Source organism: Lactuca sativa, chromosome 1, assembly GCF_002870075.4.
Source record: "Lactuca sativa cultivar Salinas chromosome 1, Lsat_Salinas_v11, whole genome shotgun sequence".
In the NCBI taxonomy this organism is placed as follows: Eukaryota; Viridiplantae; Streptophyta; class Magnoliopsida; order Asterales; family Asteraceae; genus Lactuca; species Lactuca sativa.
The window spans coordinates 42,576,018-42,596,694 of NC_056623.2; the positions used below are offsets into that span (position 1 = coordinate 42,576,018).

General features: G+C 34.6%; 2 long non-coding RNA genes across 4 annotated transcripts; both read right to left on the reverse strand.

Moving 5' to 3' along the window:
* Positions 1-934: 934 nt before the first annotated feature.
* LOC122195875 (uncharacterized) lies at positions 935-5,361 on the reverse strand. 2 transcript variants are annotated; one of them, XR_006186864.1, is made up of 3 exons: positions 5,086-5,361; positions 3,524-3,591; positions 935-1,619 (listed from the first exon to the last, which is right to left on the reverse strand). It is a non-coding gene; the product is annotated as an uncharacterized LOC122195875 (long non-coding RNA). The 2 variants fall into 2 exon arrangements; XR_006186863.1 differs by lacking the exon at positions 935-1,619 and having other exon boundaries at positions 3,337-3,591.
* A 9,464-nt stretch (positions 5,362-14,825) lies between these two features.
* Positions 14,826-17,231, reverse strand: LOC111882176 (uncharacterized). Of its 2 annotated transcripts, XR_002847075.2 has the most exons (3): positions 16,794-17,231; positions 15,400-16,082; positions 14,826-15,320 (listed from the first exon to the last, which is right to left on the reverse strand). It is a non-coding gene; the product is annotated as an uncharacterized LOC111882176 (long non-coding RNA). The 2 variants fall into 2 exon arrangements; XR_008231172.1 differs by having other exon boundaries at positions 14,826-16,082.
* Between the last annotated feature and the right edge of the window lie 3,446 nt (positions 17,232-20,677).

The following is a 20,677-nucleotide window of genomic DNA, read 5'->3' on the forward strand; positions in this document are numbered from 1 at the left end:
ATGTCAATGTTTGTAGACTGATTCATCCGATCAATCCAAAAAAGGATCCTCTAGATAACTGACGTAGTTTGAAAATAAGAAATTTTTGTAACTTCAAAGAACTCAGAGATGATTCCAGAAAAGGGTATATCAAGCCCAAGGAGAAAGGATATTCAGGAAAACAAAACCCAAGTAGGAAAGATGAAGCCAGGTTTGGCCTTAGCATCAAAAGTCTTGAAAATGACATCGGCGGGAATAGTTTGATCGAATTCAAGGAATCGTTGTTGTTATCATCAAAAGATCAAGTACCCTCATAAGACAATATCGTTTGATTGAGTAAGCCTACTTCGGGAAGAGTAAGGATGCTCGAGCGAGAACATAGTGCCTTTTTACCCATGATCATGAAACAAGAAAAATGAGAAGAAAAGAATAAGAAATTTACGTTCAAGATATCTGATAACAATTAAAAGAGAGCTAAAAGAAGTAATAGAATATCGATAACCATTAACCCTCATTTATGTATATCGCATATGATAGAGAAGAGATTTGACAACATAATCATATCTTTTGAACGGATACAATTCTATCTGTTAGAGTTTGAATTTCAAATCTTTTATTTCGAATTAATTAAATTATACACTTTAAATAGTTAAAATTAATTCAAATATTTTGTAGGGTATAATTTGGGGGGAATTGTTATGACCAAAATCCTCAAGTCTGTAACGTCTTTACCATAATTTAAAAAAAAAACATTTATTTAACAGAATACGTTAGCGAAAGACTAAGTTTTTAATACAAAACATTTTCAAACCTCAACGTTACTTCAAAAATTCAAACATAAATCCAAACCCTTTAAAATGTAGTGTAAGCAAAAGTAATTTAAACTAAATAATAAGAAATGTATCTAAGAGTGGTATTGATAATATAAGTCAACTACCCATAAGTACCCCTCTCACCAAGGCCAAACTCCTAAGCTGCCTACACCAATCACAAGGCATAAAAGAGAAAAGATACAAGTGTCAGCCCCTATTGAGTGAGTTCATAAAGGTTGCACATAAAACATACAAACCCAAATGGGTCAACCATTCATTTTATGATGAAACATCTACATCCTTACTAAAAAAGGACTCCAAACTACCACGTGTCACTTACACCTTCGATTTCCCTGTAATGTTAAATTCCATTTTTGCCCTCCTACGTTGCCATTTAGCCTTTAATCCGTTTATATCGACATATATGTAACTGATGTGGTATTTTAACATAATATGCTACACATACCATATTCAAATACTTACCATTATCATGCATCAATTTCATCGTCAAATAATTCTTCGTCTGTTGCTTGTCCTTTGCTTAGAAACATTGTCCCCTTCACCAGAAAACTTCGACAAATATTGTTTCGTTACTGCTTTATTGTATTCCAAAAATATCATCATCCTATATTTGAATTCAATTGATGAGCACAAAATCAGGAATCCGATCCTTTCAATTTTTTATTTCGATAGGTATAGGCTTCATATATACCTCCACTCTATACATTTGTAATTGTACTCATTGATATCATTCTTCTGTACTGACGATTCAACATTGTTGTGCTCTACACATCAATTTAAGGTCGGCAACTACAATTCTTCTTCCTCCTGTTTCAAATGCCCATTGGAATTTCAAGACATTATATTTATGATCATGTGTTAGTTGATGATGAAATTAATGTATCTAACATTTTGTTTGACAGTTATACTTAAATTTTCAGTCATAAGGTGATGTGTATGTTATTGGTGATTAACCATATGTATGTATGGAGAATTTAGCTTTAGATAATGATTTCTATTAGTTTTTAAAGTTCAACAGAAAAGTAGATTTAGTTTTTTGCTTTAGCTATTCTCTGGTACTAATTTGGGGTTGAGTAGATTATTTTTTATGTTTAAAGTTGGCAGGTTTGAAGATGTACAACAAATGCTTCATGCAATGCTTGAAAGAAACTGGTAACATTATTTATAATTACTTGATTAGGTTGAAGTATAAGGATGTATCATAAACATCCTATTCTATTGTCAGGTTTGAAGATTTTCTGTTTAAACTTTCATCCATTATATTTTTTTTGTTTGGCTTTATTTTATCATGAAGATTCCCATATCCTCTATTATCCACCACCCTTGAAGTCTTCCAGCCACCAAATCTGGGTAAGAACAACGTGAATATCAACACTCTCTCCTCCTCGCTCCTATTCTTATTTCATAACTTTGTTTTGGTTACTCAAAATCTCATGTCAAATCTGTATGACTCCAGATCTACAGATCCAAGCATCTCATCCAAAACAACACACTGTCTTATCACCTTTGTATGATTCTAAATTTTGCATATTTCATCAAATATAGGTAAAAGATTTTTATTGATGTATAATACTTATTTTGACACTATTTTTTAACCAAAAAAATTGTGTGGTTGCGTATTGCCATTGTTGACTTGGTTTTGCTTTTCTGTGTCATGAAGTGTAGGTGGAGGCAAGGAAGCATTACATGTAATTATATATTTAACTTTCTAAAATCTTATTTAGGACTCATGAAGTTTTCAAGTTCTCAACAATACTGGAACTTCAGATGTAATATGCAAACAGAACATAACAACAGATAATGTTACATATACAATTTTTTTTTCTTGGGTGGATATTTTTATCCTTATGGTTTTAATTAATAAATGTTGATTTATATGCGCCAACCACAATGTTTGAATTTGTATTGAGGTATATGAATTTATTTTCCAAGATTAAACCATGTCCAGTACTACAATCAAACTCGACTCATCTTCAGACTTCCTATTATGGTTGACTACAAGATAGATGAAATGTGCCACATATGTTTGTACTTTGTTCCTAATATAGAAGAAGATAATGAAGGAAAAAATATTGAATCCATGCTTATCACTGTCTAGACAAAAGATACATTTAGAAGCACAGTGTGTTAACATGTGAAATTGTAATGTTGTGTTTGTGGAATTATGTTGTAGTGTTTAATTGTTTTCTTAAACTTTAATGGTGATATGAAGTTGTATTAGTAGAAGCCTACATGGCTAATTAATCAATTTCTACTTTTGTCATGTAATTGATTAACTGTGAAAATCCATTTGTCAAGGATAAATATTATTCATTTAGGGAATTTTACTTTAGTTTATTGCTTGGCGTCATTTAGTTTTTTTTTTTTTTTACATAATCCTAAAACATAACAATTATAATGTATCACTTTCAGAAAAAATTGAGTCAATTATAGTAGATAATAATTATACATACATTCCTTTTATGAGAAAGGATTATAGATCATACTTTCAAGCAACTTAAGCTAGCATGCCATATTCATCAAGTTCATCAAAGTATAAGCAGCATAGCAATTAACTCATAACATGGAAAAAACACAAAGCATGTAGTAGCATCAAAAATATCACATCAAGAACAAGTAATGGCATAGTCATCCTAAAGTGAATCAAATCATCATCTACAGATTACATCTTTCAATCTTGCAACCTTAGTGAGTTAAAACAATGAACTCACCTTTAGCCTTGATGGAATCCTCCTTCTATTCCAAGACTTGTACTTACTTGAAGTTCTCAATACCCCACCTAAACACCACACATAACAAGCAATTAACAAATAAAGTATATGTTTCAAAAATACAACTTTATTCTAACTTTTATATATATATATATATATATATATATATATATATATATATATATATATATATATATATTTTATAATTTCCCAGCCCGACCCATGTTCAATGTTTTAAGCATAAAACAGAATGTACAACTCCAAATGAACGAACACCAGACTTTCTGGAACCTAGACTATATTTCTTACAAATTCATCAGAATGGAGCATCAGCTAATTCTGCCCACATTAGCAGCTACAGCTCTCGTAAGATGGGGTAAAGTTGTTAAGCAGAATTCCAACATTCACCAAAAATCACCATATGCTTTAAGACTTTAGGTAAAGGATTAAAGTCACTCAATTGTACACACAAAAGGCTTGAATGACAGTATTGAGACATCGATTGGGTACTTTATGAAAATATCAAAGAGATTAAATGATGAGAGTAGAATGTCTAAAGATATAGATGAACGTTTAAACCAAAGTTCCAAATTTTGACCTGTAACAACCACTTGTTCAAGGCCATTTTAACACCACCAAGGCCTACAAAATATACAATATTTTTTATATTACAATAGTTTACACTTTTAGCTTTTCAGGGAGTACTCGTATAAGTCCAAACGATTTTTCTATAATTTTATATGGATTTTGCAAAATGAGATATCAATGAAGCTAATTTCTGACCAGTCAATGAAAATGACGATTTTCACCTTGGTTGGAGACAACATTAGGTCTTTGGAAAAATCATGGACAAACTAGACTCAAAATTCAAACTTTGAGAGTTTACGTATCCCTAATCCGACTCCTAATTATTTTTCTATATTTTTTTTTACAAAACAGGGATATGTTTGTAATTTTTCCTAAATTCCCAGCTTTGACTTATTGGGTTAATTTGGCATCTTAGCCCAATAAGTCACCACTCAAAGACCCCATATAACCGAAAAATGGTATTCAAACAGTAGTCACAATGAATTGAGTCAAGATGGCAATTCCAATATCAAGCCATGATCCAAAATATGCAACTTTTAAAGAGAAATTCAAAGTGTGATGCTATAAATAGAAAACATCACTAGGGTTTGGATTTTCTCCACCCTTAAGCCACATATAAAGACATTTAGGGACTATTTTGATAACCTTTTGGTTGGTTCAAAACATGATATTTTTACAGAAAAATAATCACTAGAATTGAAGATAACAAAAACATGAATTCTTACCAAAAAAAAAAAAAAAAAAAAAAAAAAATCCAAGATAACACATGAGATAGTGTTTTTAGAAGAGTTTTGACAACAAGAATCAGCCAAGAATCCATCCAATAAATGGGAATTCGTCCATATGAGAGAACCATAAGAATTGAGATGAATGAGAACGAGATTGGTCATCAAACGGGAAGCAATTCGACTCATAACTTCTATTAAATCACTACCAATTCATAAACACAAGAGGAAAAAGAATTAAGGATTTACCAAGTAAAAGTGATGGATTTCAAGCCTCAATTGCACCCTACAAATAGTTTCGACGACCTAACCCCTCCACATCCTCGCAATCGACATTCTCCCTCCACTCACGATCGTTTTTTTTTTCCTTTGCCCTCTTGCCGAATGACACACTCACACACCACCATACTGGACTAGCAATTCAATTGATCAAGATCGTAAGGAAAAGCAGGAACGACGCAGCAAGAACCCAAGAGTCGATTAGATTGAATTGAAGTTTAAGCCGAAAGGGAAGAAAACGGCTAAACAAAGAAAATCGTATACGGCTAAAAAAAAAGTTAAAACCCATACACGATCAATTGTAACCTATTGAAGGTTTAATGCAACATTTCTAACTTAGTCCCTCCAATTATTTTCAATTAATTCTTTTAACCTTTTATTAATTTCTTTAATAAATCAAGTTTCTTTTTAATAACGCTTTAACCCCTCAATATCATTTACACAATTTAAATGAATTATAGTTATTCTATTTTCAACAAAACCATTTACTTAAATTATACAACATATGGATATCAATTAATTTATTTAGATATTAAATAACACCCTTTTTATTTTTATTTTTTCCATTTTAATACTCTTAAAATCAAAATAACTCTAGAATAACAAATTCTCGAGCAACGGAAAACTAACGTCGTTTACAGAAAGATGTTTGAGTTGTTACAAATCCTATCCATGGTCCCGAATCTCAAAGATATCTAAGGATCCTTAAACCTATTCAGGATCCCGGATCTTAAAAGAGTCTCAGGATCCTGAACATACATTAGGATCTTGAACATCGTCATTATTATTTTCTAACAAGTTTAACAACTATATTTCTTGTTTATTTCTCACATGTGTAGAAATGGTCAATATAAGACTCATTCACTATGAAGAATCACTTCAACCATGCTTAAAACACAGGAATACCAAGTCAAAGCACGTTGCAAATACCAGTTTAGCAGGATCCCAGAAATATTAGACTTTTAGTTACTTAACCTAGACTATATATATACACCTGTAAAACGCACACAGCGAACACAATCTTTTTGTTGGGTTTTAGTTCAAAATTAGTTTAAAAAACTACAAAAATTGGCAAACAGAAGACTTTAAATTTAGAACATAACATAAACATTTTATACCCACCAAGGATCATCTTGCAAGTTATAGAAAGATTAAGCACCAACCATAAAAAGGATGAAGAAATAACAACCTTTGTTGTTCTTTGGATCCTCTTGGGAGACTTGGAAGTTGATGAAGAATATGAAACCTTTGAGACACCAACAATAACTTAACTTAATGTAGATGCTAGTCCATAAACTAGTAAACCCTTAAGCTTTAAGTTCATAACCAATATGAACTTAAAGAGGGCATGTAAAAGCAAGTGTTCTTAACTAATTAAGAGAGAATGAGGAAGAGTATAACTTTCAACCATTTCATCAAGGAAGGAAGAATGAGTGCAAGCCTCATCTTTTATATGCATAAAGTGATTTTATAGACCATAAGTCCTTAACACTTTAAGACAATAATGTCTCCTCAAGCCTACTTGTCTCCTATACCTTTAAAGCATGGTTTCTTCCTCTTTAAATAATCAAAAACCCATCACTTGCATGCATGCAAGCATGCTCACGGTTTTAACATATAAAAGAAGTCAAACTTGGCAATTTTTTATAAACTCTTTTATAAAATATAAACCTCAACCTTTTGGTAAAAGACAAAAAGTCCTTATGGTCCAAAATATTATACATAACTTATTTCCATACCATATGAATTATATAGTGTTACTTGCTAATGAAAATTATTATTTTCATGAAATAAATAATTTTGTAACATCCGGAATTTCGGGTATGATAGTTCGTGTTTCAATTTTGAGGATTTAGGAGGGACACGACGAGTCGAATGCCTGACTCGTCGAGTCAAGACGAGTTGAACACGTGGAGTTAATGAGCGGACTCGACGAGTCCAGGTATGGACTCGCCGAGTAGGTTCTGGGCTGAGAAAACCATAAGTTTCGGGGTTGGAGCCTATTTAAAGGAACTTATGACCTTGGGTGCACCTCATATCTCCTGTGTGAAATCCTAAATCGCCATTGGAGCCATAGGAGAGTTACTATGATGCAATCAAGTAATTTGGTGGGTTTTATAGAAGGAAAAGAGCATGATTTGAGCAAGGAGCGAGAGGGGAGTTGTGGATCTAACATTTCTTCGCAAGGGACTGCTGCAGGAGGTATATCTTGCATCCTTTTCACCTGTTTTTGGTTAGACCTCGAGAATTAGGAGTTTTAGGGTTTAACTCCCCTTCTATTGTGATTATGAGCTAAGTGAGTCATGATCTGAGGTGAGAAACCTCAGATCTGAACCTTGAGAGGTCCAGAGAGTCCCACTCTTTCAACTTTATTATGTTCCATTGGAGTTGTGAACCTAGATTGCCATTTTAGAAGTTATTTCACAAAATAAGACCCTATGAGTGGTGCATGAGCTTAAAGGTTGGACCTTTACATGATTATTGGGTGTTAGAAGGTCAAATCTACAAGTTAGAGAAACAGATCTGACCTCAGGAGAACGTTTGAGTGTTGCCATGGAAGCAACTTGTCGAGTTTATAAGTGGACTCGATGAGTCGAGTCGGGGTTGCCCCGCGATTCGTGACAGGACTAACCAATCGAGTGAAGGGACGACTCGATGTGCGAAGTGAGGCTAGAAGGATTCAGAGGACCCGCATGGACTCGCCGAGTCTCCCATGTGCACTCGACGATTCGGGTCAAAGTTTGACCATTGACTTCAGTTGACCTTAGGGTTTTGGTCAAGCTGATTCAAGAGAGGTCAGGGAAGGGTAGAATGGTCTTCTACCCATTCTTTAGAGATGAGGACAAGAGAAAGTGTTGATTAGAGATGTTATCATTTTGCTAGGAGGAGGCTAGGTCGGGTTATCGAGCACGAGAGGGTATCCGACATCATGCGAGGTGAGTCTTCTCACTATACATTACCTAGAGTGGTATCCATGTATAGACCGGAGGGTCTTGTGTGCTATGTGTATGTATGGGATTATGTGTAATTGTTATTTGTATGCTATGTGTTGTATAGACCGGACCAGAGAGTCCAACGATATAGACCAGACCGAAGGATCCAACGAGCTATGACCGAACCAGAGGGTCCAACGAACTACGGGACTGGAGGGTCCCGCTGAGACACATCGACCAGAGGGTCGTGCTATAGCCTCGAGTGGCGTATGTGTTGTATGTGGTATTTTGGGGAACTCACTAAGCATTTATGGTTACCGTGTATGTGATATGTGTTTCAGGTACCATCGAGGATCGCGGGAAGGCGCCGTCATGATCTGTACACACTGATGAAGATTTATGTACTTGAGATTCTGGGGTTGTTTATTGAGATAATATGTGATGAAACGGATTTTGTTATGAATGAAATTATGTTTTAAAAATGAAAAATTGTTTTGGAAATTTTCGTTGTTACAAATTTCCAGTTTAATTATAAGAGTTTATTGAGTATTTATTAAATTTAATTTGTAATAAATAATCAGTTATATCAAGTTGTTGTTAGTGTGACCCATTAGTATCATATTTTAATTAGCAATATCACTTTAATATGATTATTGAGCATACTAGATCCTTCACTTTTGACACCTTATAGACCTAGAGCTAGACAAACACTTGTAATTGTATTTCTATCATCATCTCTGTAATTTGCATTCAAATCAATAAGATCATACAAGGCATGTGATTATTATCACCTCCCAAGATTTTATGTTGGAGATCCTATCAAGGATGAAGGGCTTTCCTTGTATATCACTTGTTCAATTATGTTCTAATTTTGTTAATCACTTCAACTACAACACCACAACCTCACATGCAATTTGGTTGATATCCATTTGATCGATTTTTGACTAAAACACCTATTACAGCATGAGTTCGAACATCAAGGCTATGCAGAAGTCTATCATCTTCACTAAACTGATGTTTAGGAGTTTTCTTAATAGCACCAGTCTTCACGCCATCTTTTGTTTCATCAAAGGTGGGAACAACTGGACCTTTTTTAATAATGTCTAGCATATCAGGATCCATGGTTTCAAGAACAACTGTAGCTTTGTTTTTCCACTTGAGGTAGTTCTTTTCATCTAAAGTAAGAATTTTGTTTCTAGAGGTGGTATTAGAGAAATGTTTAGAGTTGGAAGAAGAAGATGAATAAGAAGGTTTAGTCATTACGAGATAAGGTACCTAATCTAATACTAATTGAAGTATCAAAATAAGAACATAAGTAATCAAACAATGTCAAGAACAGGAAGAGATTAATCATAAACAATTTTTGATTAAGAAAATCTCTCATAAAGAGAGAGTACACAAAGCTATGTCTACATACAACCCTAGTGTAACTTATATACTAAGTTGATGACTATTCTAGATTCAAATCCCTACATATAATGGAATTAAATAACTACGATAACTACCATATATGAAAGATATATACTATACAAAACAGATCATATCATAAAGATAACAGATCATGAAAAACTTACCCAACAAGTAATATATCATATTGTATTCTGAAGCCCGGTCGACTTCTTTAGCACTGATGATGTATTCAGTGTGGTCAAGGTTTTACACATCAGACTATAAGGTTTGATCATAAAAGGGTGAATTTCTTTCATGTTTGATTCCATTCTCTTCGCAAAACGTGTCAAACTCTTGGTTGAAATATTCTTTGCATTTATCTAAGTGAGGAATTTCTAATGCGTCTTTCAAGTTGATTTTCGAATTCAACCTTATATAGTTTAAATGCATCAAAAGCTTCATATTTTGATCTCAGTAGATAAACATGTAGATATCAACTAGATTCGTCACAGAATGTGATGAAATGCCTTTTTCCTCTTCGAGTAAGTATTCCATTTAATTCAATATATATCAAAATGAATCAAATCAAGTGATGATGTAGTTCTATTAACTAATGGAAATGGTTTCTTTGTAAATTTTGATTTCACACAAGTTTCATATTTTTCAAAATCCTTGTTTCATATTTTAACATTCCTTTAGTTTTCATATCTTTCAATGTTTTTAATATTAGTGTGTGTTAAACGTTTATGTTATGAAGAAATTGAACAAACAAAATAACTAGAAAAGTTCATTTCATTCACATATGTAATCATACCATTAATTACATCATTCATATCAACACTAGACATTTTTCAACACTTGCACCATCACTATCAACACCTAGCCTACTCGCATTGCCCTAATCACTAAGGAAAGACGATACATTCCTAAACAATTGTTCGCCTCCCAACATAAATTTTTTCCTTACTGATCATAATTTCTCTAACTACATCTTTAACTCACCTTTTTCAAACGTCTGTAAAAACCAACCCTTTCGAGATAGTAGGGACATTAAGAATATATCGAAGAGTAACCCAGCTCCCATGTGTGAACTTCAAGCGAACACCACCTCTCCCTTGAACTTCAACTCTATGACCACCTGCATAGATCATGATCATCCCTGGTGCTGCTGGACGATAAGTACGAAAGCTTTCTTGTTACCCACAAACATGCATAATGGATCCAGTTTCTACAAACCATCCTCGAGCATAGATTGCTCGAGTCAGAGAAGAGATCATGAAAATCTCTCCAAGGCTCACATATTCCACCATATTTGTAACCTAGTCGACTGCATGTGCTACCAGTCCTAATTTTCTATTTTGCATTCTCTCGCTTAGTGCCCAAGACTTGGTCTTATGACCAGAACCCCCAGCTGATAAGTGGTGCACACTCGATCCAACTTTACCGTGTTTGTTCTTGATATGAGTTTCCTCCTTAATGCGGAGGTGCTTTATCAGATCGTCCAAGGAGTAGTCCTCAGATTTGTGCATAATTCTCTTAGAGAAGTCTTTCCATGAGGGTGATAGTTATGCGATGACCCTGCCAACCTGAAAGAGTTATGGTAAAGAGATGGAGAGCATGTTTAGCTTGTTGACCATGACATGTAGTTCATGTACTTTCTCCAGTATAGGTTTGTCCTCAACCATTTGAAAATCTAGGTACTTAGACACTAGGTGATTGTTAGTACCTTCCTCATGCGCCGTATACTTAAGTTCCAAGGCTTTCCATAACTCTCTCGGATCTATGACTGGCACATACATATATTAAAGCCACTCAGATTGGGAGTTCTTGATGTGACCCACACATAGTTCCTCAGAATCTTTACGCAGAGCCCTTCGTTTGTCCAGATAAAAGATGACATTTGGATCCACAATCTTTCTTGCTTAAGGAATATGATCAGTAGGAATTGAGGTCAAGTTAGGGTCTAAAACATAAGCAAGCTTCAACACATGAAGCATGAACTTGAACTTGTCGCCCCGACAGGTTTAGTTCTAACCATCAAATCGGCCAAGCTTGAAACACTCTTGGTTCATGAGTTGGAGACTAGAAGTTAGGATTTCGGTTTCCATAAGTCTAAAATATATAATGTAAAAAGCTTTAAGATTATTGAAATTAAGTAGAGATGCAAACAGGGGTGGATATTGTCGGATACCACAAAATCCGTCCCCACACCCGACCTCCGATCCACATATCCATCCCCGCCCCGCCCCTCTAAATCCCCGACAGGTTCGGGTACAAAAATCTTTGCCGAATACGGGGAACCCGATGAATACCTATTTAGTAAAAAAATTGTAAATCTGAAAAATATATAAAAATAATACATAATAATAATAATCATGATAACCAATACAATTTAGAGTTCTTACTTCATTCTCATACACGAAATAGTAAAAAAGATAACCACAAACCAATACTTAACAACTAAAATAAAAACAAAATCCATAACATTAAAGTTTGTTTAAATAAACCAAAATAAAAACCACAATTCTTCATAAACTAAAAATCAAAATCCATAAAGCTTGGACCCGCTTCATCACCTTTTATAACTTCAAACATTGCAAGATGTTTTTCTTTATTTGAATGTGCACCTAACAATAAAAAATAAACAAATATAAGTCTTGTTACAAAATATTTTATGTTAAAAAAAAAAGTAAAATATAAAAGGGTTAGAATATAGAAAACCATACCTAATTTCTCATCCCATAGCCAATCTTGGACACAAATTAATGCTTCTAATGTATCCGAATGAAGCCTATTACGATGAGGAGTGACATATCTTCCACCGGTACTAAAATCTGATTCATAAGCAACTTTAGACACTGGTATAGCCAAAACATCTTTAACAACTCATGGCAAAGTAGGATATTTAAGACCATTCTCCTTCTACCATGCTAAAATATCAAAATCTTCGGTCCTTGGAAAAACATTCTCCTCTAAATAATAATCTAACTCAGACTTGTAAGTATCAACAGTTGAATTGGTACTCACAAATAAATCAAAACCCGCCAAAGGATCTCCACAATCATCAATATCCATGCCAAAATCAGAAATGTTCAACGAAAAATCGATTTCTTTGGCATCACATGGCTTGTATTCTTTTAGCAAATCATAAGTCAACTTCTTAACCCGCTCAACTTCATGTGTGTAACATTCCAACTGTCAGGTATCAGTATTATTCCTTCTAAATTTCAAGTTTTAAGGTCTACTCGACGAGTTGACGCTATGACTCGTCGAGTAGAAGCGGGGCAAGACACGTCATTCAATGAGGGACTCAACGAGTCGGCAAGGGGACTCGACGAGTAGGAGCTGATAGAGGAAACCCTAAATTTAAGAGGTTTTGCACCCTATATATTGGACCATTAGCGCCTCCCGCTGTCCTTTATCACCCCTTGAGAGCCAAAAACCCTAATTTCTGTGAGTGTGAGCTTGGAGAGTGTTTTGGAGCTTTGGGAAGTGATTTTTGTGAAGGAAATTTGTAGATCAAGAGGCTAGCATCAAGGATTTTGTGTGGATCCAGAGTCTACTTCAGCTTGGGCACGTTTTGGAGGTAACAAGTTGTTACCTTGACCTCTTTTCTTCTAGAATCTTTTATATGTGAAGATTAGGGCTTTCTTTAGCTATTCATGAAAGGATTATGTTATGGGAGCTAGATCTGAAGTTGAAACTTCAGATCTGAACCTCTTTTGAGCCCTACGTTCATAAAGTTCCTAATAGGGTCATGAAGGAACCCTTGTTTATGAGTAAAGTCCTATTTCAAGCTTAGATGTGGAATTTGAGGCATGCAAATACGTAAAGGTAGCAACTTTACGTTGCTAATACACTCTAAGGACCTAGATCTACTGTTTGGAACAAAGGGATAGCTCAGAATCGCTTGATCGTGAGAATATGCATATGGACTCGGCGAGTCTGGGAAATGACTCGGCGAGTCGGGTAGGGTTTTGTCCAGTTTGGTCCCGCATGGACTCGGCGAGGTCTGGAAGATAACCCGGCGAGTCAGTTTGGACCTCCAAGCACTAAGTCACGTATCGAATTGGCGAGTCTGCTAGAGACTCAGCGAGTCGAGTCGAGAAATTCTAGAATCAGTAGGGACTCAAGGCAAAGAAAGTTATATTCAGCAAATAGGTCAACATGGACTGTTGACCATTGACCAACAACTTGATTGGACTGTGGGATGTATTGTACCTCCCAAGGGCATTTTGGTAATTTTAGTGATTTTTGAGGGGGCCACTTATGGGTACAGGCGAGGTGGTTGGAGCTTTATCTGGACGTGTGGGAAGTATCATTCCGAGCTACTAGCAAGGTGAGTTATCCTCACTATATCAATAGGGTCTAAGGCACCAAGGCCGAGCCTTTAGTTATTATCTTGGTTGTGGTATGCTATATGTGGTTATGATCTGTTAGTTCGGTATCAGAATAGGCAGTATGTTATTATGCTCTTATGATCCGTAGGGATTGGTATGTTAGTGACCTGCTAGGTCGGTGCTCTGGTTATGAGGGATTGTTGGTATTAATGATCAATGTGATAAGTTATGTTTGATACCTGTTTATGATAGTATATGTTAGTTATGCGCACATTATTATTTGCTTGATGTTTGGGTTGAGGCGGTCCTACTTTGTGCTGAATGCCAACATACCCTACGAGCGGTCCGAAGAGACTGTAGGCTGAGGAGGACGGTCCAGTCATGTTGAAGGCTTGGGATAGACTCAGATTGACTGTAGGCCCTGCAGGGCGATCCGGTCAGGCCGAAAGCCCAGTATGCATGTTGTTGATTATTTTTTTACTGATATGGTATTATCGGTGTGGTTTTGGTATTTTAGGGGTAGCTCACTAAGCCCGAGTTTTAGTTTATTGTTTCAGGTACTTCATGAGATCATGGAAAGGCGAAGGCGTGACCGTACTGCTCCACCTCCTTATGATTTTCTTATTAGGACACTCTGATGAATAATATTTTGAAAACATTTTTGTAAAACACTATTTGTTTTATGGTTGAAAAAGTTTAAATTTGGCTTAAAATGCTTGGATGTTACAATGTGGGGATTCATCACCATACATTTTGGGAAAATAATACTCAATCAACTTCATTTTGAATCTTGGGTCCAATATAGTGGCTATGGCTAATACTTCATGTATAAGAGACCAATATTGTTCAAACTTCCCAGCCATATTGGTAGCCATTGTCTTGATCTCCACATAAGGTGATATAGCACACTCTTGAAGCAATATTTAGATCTCACAAATCTTTGGGAAAAAAGAGATTGGCAATTGGATATTTGACCCAAGAAAACATCTCAGTCGCGCTATAAAACAGTTTGAGTTTCTCACACATCACTTTTGCTAAAAGCCAATCATGATCACTAGGTGCTTGCTTGTAGCTTTTATCTTTTTGTACAAGGTGATTGAAGACTTCTTTATAAGGATTCTCACTCATAAGCATCAAATAAGTTGAATTTCATCTAGTTTTACAATCCAAAACTAACATTCTTTTACTTGAAAGAGACAGACCATCCTTCGTTTCCTGAAAATTCTCAACTCTTTTTGGAGTTGCAGTCTAGAAAACAACACTCTCTCGAATGGACTCTATCCCACTTTGAATTGCACTTAACCCTTGTTGAACAATTAAGTTCAATATATGTGCACAACATTTCATGTGAAGCAACTCCCCTTTCAATAGAAAATTATCATGTCTCAATTTTTCTTTCATATTCTCCATCAAAGAAAATTTTACACTACAGTTATCTAAAGTCAAGGTAGATAACTTGCAATCAATGGACCATGCAACCAAACACCCAATTAATGCTTTAGTTAGCGTTTTAGCATTATCAAGGGCTGGAACATACATAAACCTACAATTTATAAAATAGAAAAATAATTAGTTCACAATTAAAAAAGAAAGAATATAAAAGAGTCAAAATAACTAAATACCTTAAAATTTTACTTCACAAGTTCCACAAATCATCAATATAATGTGCAGTGACAACCATGTAACCTCTTTTTTGGTTAGAGGTTGTCCACATATCAGTTGTCACATAAATTCTGCCTTGGTTAGAATTCAACATCCTTTTTAGTTTTAGTTTTTCACTCTAAAAAATGTCCTTTATGTCACTCGTAATGGTAGTTCGTGATGCATGTTTAAATAACAGGTTAACTGAATTAACAAAATTTCTAAATCTAACATGTTGCACCATGTTCAGTGGATACTCATGAAAAATGATCATCTTTGCTAGTTCTTCACGAGAAACATTATGATCAAATGTATGTGCACCAAGTGATACAGGACCATCTTTTTTTCTTGGCGTGGATTCAAGATCGATTGTCTTAAGTCTTTATTATTTTTCACAAACATTTTTTGTAATGCTCATGTAAGTGTGTAGTCCCATTCTTGCTTATCCCACTCAATTTTTTCTTACGGTAGTTGCATATCGCCTTATCAACACCATCAATCTTTTGCTTTTTAAAATGTCTCCAAACTTTACAAGTTAATCTTCTGTTTGTATTTTCAGCAGCCTCTGCATTTGTTGTTCCAGCCCGCTCACCATCTGTTGTTCCAGCCAATTGTCCATCTGTTGTTCCAACAGCCTCAACACTTGGTTGTGGGGCTCGTTGATCTTGAATGTCACCGCAAAAGGATAAACAAGATGTAATCAACATCACAATAAACATGATTCTTTTTTGAATCAGATAAGTTTAAAGAAAGCTAAATATGGACAAATTGTAGTTATAGGGGAAAAAACTTAGACATATTGCACTGTCAAGCTCAAGGTAAAAAAAAAGGCCATATCAGATTACAACCACAACAAAAAGTCGAGTGCAGGTAAATTTAGATGGACTGATTACGACCACAACACATATAAGTCAGAAAAATTAAGATGGACAGATTACAACCACAACAAAAGTAGCCATATCAGTTTAGTATACATACATATCTAGAGCATTAAAGAAACCAAGTTCATGAAATATATTACCAATCAGCAACAAAAAAGTTACATATTATTTCATGATTCATGAAAGAGAAACCAAATTCATACAAATCCGGTTAATGAAAATCTAGTAATCGCATATGGACACATTGCTGGAACAAAAATCACTGAATTAATTGACTAATATAACTAAAATCGAGTACAAGAAATCGAGTGAAGGGTTAATCAGTTCCAAAATAGATGCAAGTGGGTAATCATGTTTCTACAAAACCATAGTTTAATCAGGTTTCTACAACCAAAATCACTCAATCGAGTGAGTAATAACCAAAACCGAGTGCAGGAAAATCGGCTGGAGGATTAATTAGTTACAAATTAATCTAATTTACTAAAATCGATTACCTGGGCTTAGGATTTTCTAATGAAGCCAAAACTTCTTGTACGCTATTCTCCTTCAATTCCATGAGTGCAGACTAGGTTAAAGCGAAGGTGAAGGATTGATGTCGTCGGCTCACCGTGAAGATTGAATTGTATAGTGAAGGATTAATGTCGGTGTGAAGGTTAAATGTGAAGGATTCACTGAAGAACGAGGGGTCGATTCTAGAATAAGATGAAGTTTGAATATTGAACTGAACAAGAATCATAGAGGAATGAAGGGCTTAAGCGAAGAAGAATAATTTCCGTGTGTGGCTGCATCTTTTTATAATGAGTTCTTGATTCTAGGAGAATCCGAGAAGAGACTAGAGAGAGAATAAGATCGGTGATTCAATCAATGCTTAAAGAAATGAGTCGAAATATTGAACTCTTGAAGCGTCGTCTTGAACTTGATATTGTGAATAAGATTTCCCAATTCCCATAAACATTTATTATATATATATATATATATATATATATATATATATATATATATATATATATATATATATATATATATATATATATATATATATATATATATATATATATATATATATATATATATATATATATATATATATATCAGGTTTTAAACGGGGCGGATAATGTCATAACCGTCTCCGACCCGTCCCCGCTTCGAGTATAAATATTTTCATCCGTCCCCGCCTCGTTACCCGTTAAGACGGGTAATACCCGACCCGTTAGGTTCGGATCCCCACAGGTAGCGGGTAATACCCGATCCGCTTGCATCCCTAAAATTCAGACTTGATATTTAAACAATTCGATAATTATTATTATGAACTAATCACGACTTATTTAGAATTTACAAACAAACGAATGGATAGATAATATCTCCCTATTCTAATAAATAAATAGGTTTATTCTCCTATTGACAAGTGTCATAGTATTAGAACTCTTCATTAATATTATATGTCACATATCATGTCACTTGTCAACCTATTAATAATCACTTTCAAATTTCAAATTTTAAAATTTTCATTCTAATTACATTAAATTAATAATTGATTTTCCTTTTTAAATTTTAAATTTCAAAATTTTCACTCTAATTATACTAAGTTAATAACATCAGATTAAAAAATAAATTAAAATTAATACAGATTATAAGGTGATATAACTTCATCTATTTATTTAAGACAAAATTGCAAAAATATCCCTGTGGTATGCATTTTTTTGGGGTTTTAGTCCAAACCACGACTTTTTGGATTGGTAGTCCTTTTGAGCTAGTTTCATTGTATATTTGGTCCCTCAGTAAATTGAAATGACTATAATACCCTTGGGGTATTTATTTTTTATTTTTCTTTCATTTTTTAAACCAAATAATTATTTATATTTATTTAATTTAAAAATAATAGCTCTCTCTCTCTCTCTCTCTCTCTCTTTCTCTCTCTCTCAAAAGTCAACTCATGGAAACTAGTAAAATCATTTTCTTCCTGATCAAATGTGGTCATAGACAAAATGTGAAACTTTTGCTTCTTCCTAATATACCCGCTCACCATGTCCAACACCACCTTGATCAGTTTGGGTTACTGAACTTCCTCATTGTTCACACAAAAGTCAGCTCATAACCCTACCTTTTCCACCCTATAACCACTGTGATGGTTTTGGTCCTAAGAACATCCTATGTGCTCATATAAACCCTAATGCTTGGATCTAGGTTTCTCTATTGTACATGCAAGTTATCCAAGACTATAAACCCTAATTCTAGCATACAAGTAATCATATTAACATAAGAATAGGTTTAAGATGTTACCTTGATTGTTATGTAGCAATAACAATCCCAAATCTCCTTGTATTGACTTTAGAAAGCCTAGAGTCACAAATGTCACTCCTCTAATGGTTCACAAACACCATAAGCAAGAGGATGAAGAGGAGAGAGGATGGAGGCTGCCCTAAAACATGTGAAACCCTAGAATAAGTCTCTTAGCCACGTTTTTGGTCCTCAAAGGGTCTATATATAGTGAGGCTATTAGGGTTATCTAACAAGGAAACCCTAATTTGGATGCTTAAGCCCTAAGCAACCCATGGACTCCTTTAATTAAGGCCTTGGACGATTTCCTTATGGGCTTCCCCATAGAATTCGTCCACTCCTTATTATAAGGCAATCCATGGCCCAAATTTCAATTATCTTATAATTACAATTCCAGTCCCTTAAGTTTAATTAATCTCTTTTAGTCACAAAACTAATTACCAATTAACTATTAACTAATATTAATTAAACAATATGATTTCTCCTTTAATATATTATTCTCATAATATATTAATAAATCATATTTAATACTTTCTCTCCACAATTCATCCTATCAAGTTGCTTTGGTGAAGGCAACCCAAAAGGACCATGCACCATCGGGTCAAGTACATACCAAAATAGTTATGGACTTAGACACTAATCCAACAGTCTCCCACTTGGATAAGTCTAATAACTATTATGTGTATGACTTCAGATCCTGATCTGCAATCGTAGCTTTCCAAAGCCGCTGTCAACTCTGATCCTATCAGATACGCATGTCCTTTAGATAAGGGATCATATATTCCTCCATTCTAGATATTGTAAGACATGATTTCTAATCATTCTCTTTGTACTATTTCTCGAATTCCGATTTATGACGAATGACTAATTGAACAAATCAAATTAGCCCTAGCCCGGCCGAGCATTTACGTTTGTCATTACTAAATCATCGAGGCGCCCAAATATATCGCTTTTATCCTACTTTGGATAAAAGGAACGGATAAACTTTGATACAATGCTTGCTTGCACTCACTCACCGAATCACACACAACAATATGTTTTATAACACCAAGTTACTAGTGCGTTTACATATTATCAATGTGCAACCGATTTGCAAGATACAACTCACACATCTCGGTTTCAAGAATATAAGATGTTATCGTCTCACCAATCACTCATGAAACAATTCATGGAGTGATCCAAGTGAGCGTGGGTTTAATCCAATGATCAAATCATATTTATAAGCACTCATGAATGTTGCAGCAAACATTTGCTTATGTCTAATGCTCTTTAGACAATCCACACACCAATTCACGACAGTCTTCTTTCATATCTACTTCCAACATATGAACGACTGTGGCCCGTTCGAGTAATTTGACTGTTCTAAACCAATTAAATTATTCAGGAAGTCAAAACATTCAAAGTGAAACACAAGAATAATACTAATCCCATATGGCCTCAAACCTTTGAGCATAAATAAAACACCTTTTATTTATCACCATATCGATTACTCATTATTTGTCGTTTCGGGTAATCAACTTCTTACTTGAATTATTACACTTGTCCCATGCTTCTAGCATGCACACAATGTTTACCTATGGTTCTTACTTTGTGAAATAGACCAAATTGAGCACATTCCCAATCATTCTCATTTCATAACTCCAAATCCTTTTTTCATAAGTGAAAGAATATCAAATTCTTGCTACTTATAGAATATGCTAGATTCTAACATTTTATGCAATGATCCTTTCGTAATATCACTGCACCAAAGTCACAAAGACTATTGCCAATGAGATTACAAAGTCCTCTATCGGAGATTGTTACAATACAATTCCTTAGATATGATGTCTCTCACTCAAAGTACATTCCTTTAAACATCCTTTTGCATAAAGGTTTCTAATCTAGTCATAGATTTTCAATATTCAATTCCCAATATGGACACGTTTCCATATTTTCCATATGACAACTTATTCTTAATAGAATCTTATCTATTCATAATAATGTCGATACGGTCCATCCAATATGGAAACATTTGCATATCTTCCAATACTATACTTCTAACTACTCACAAGCGACCAATCCTCGGCAAACTTTGGATTGTCCTTTGATAGTTGTTTAATTA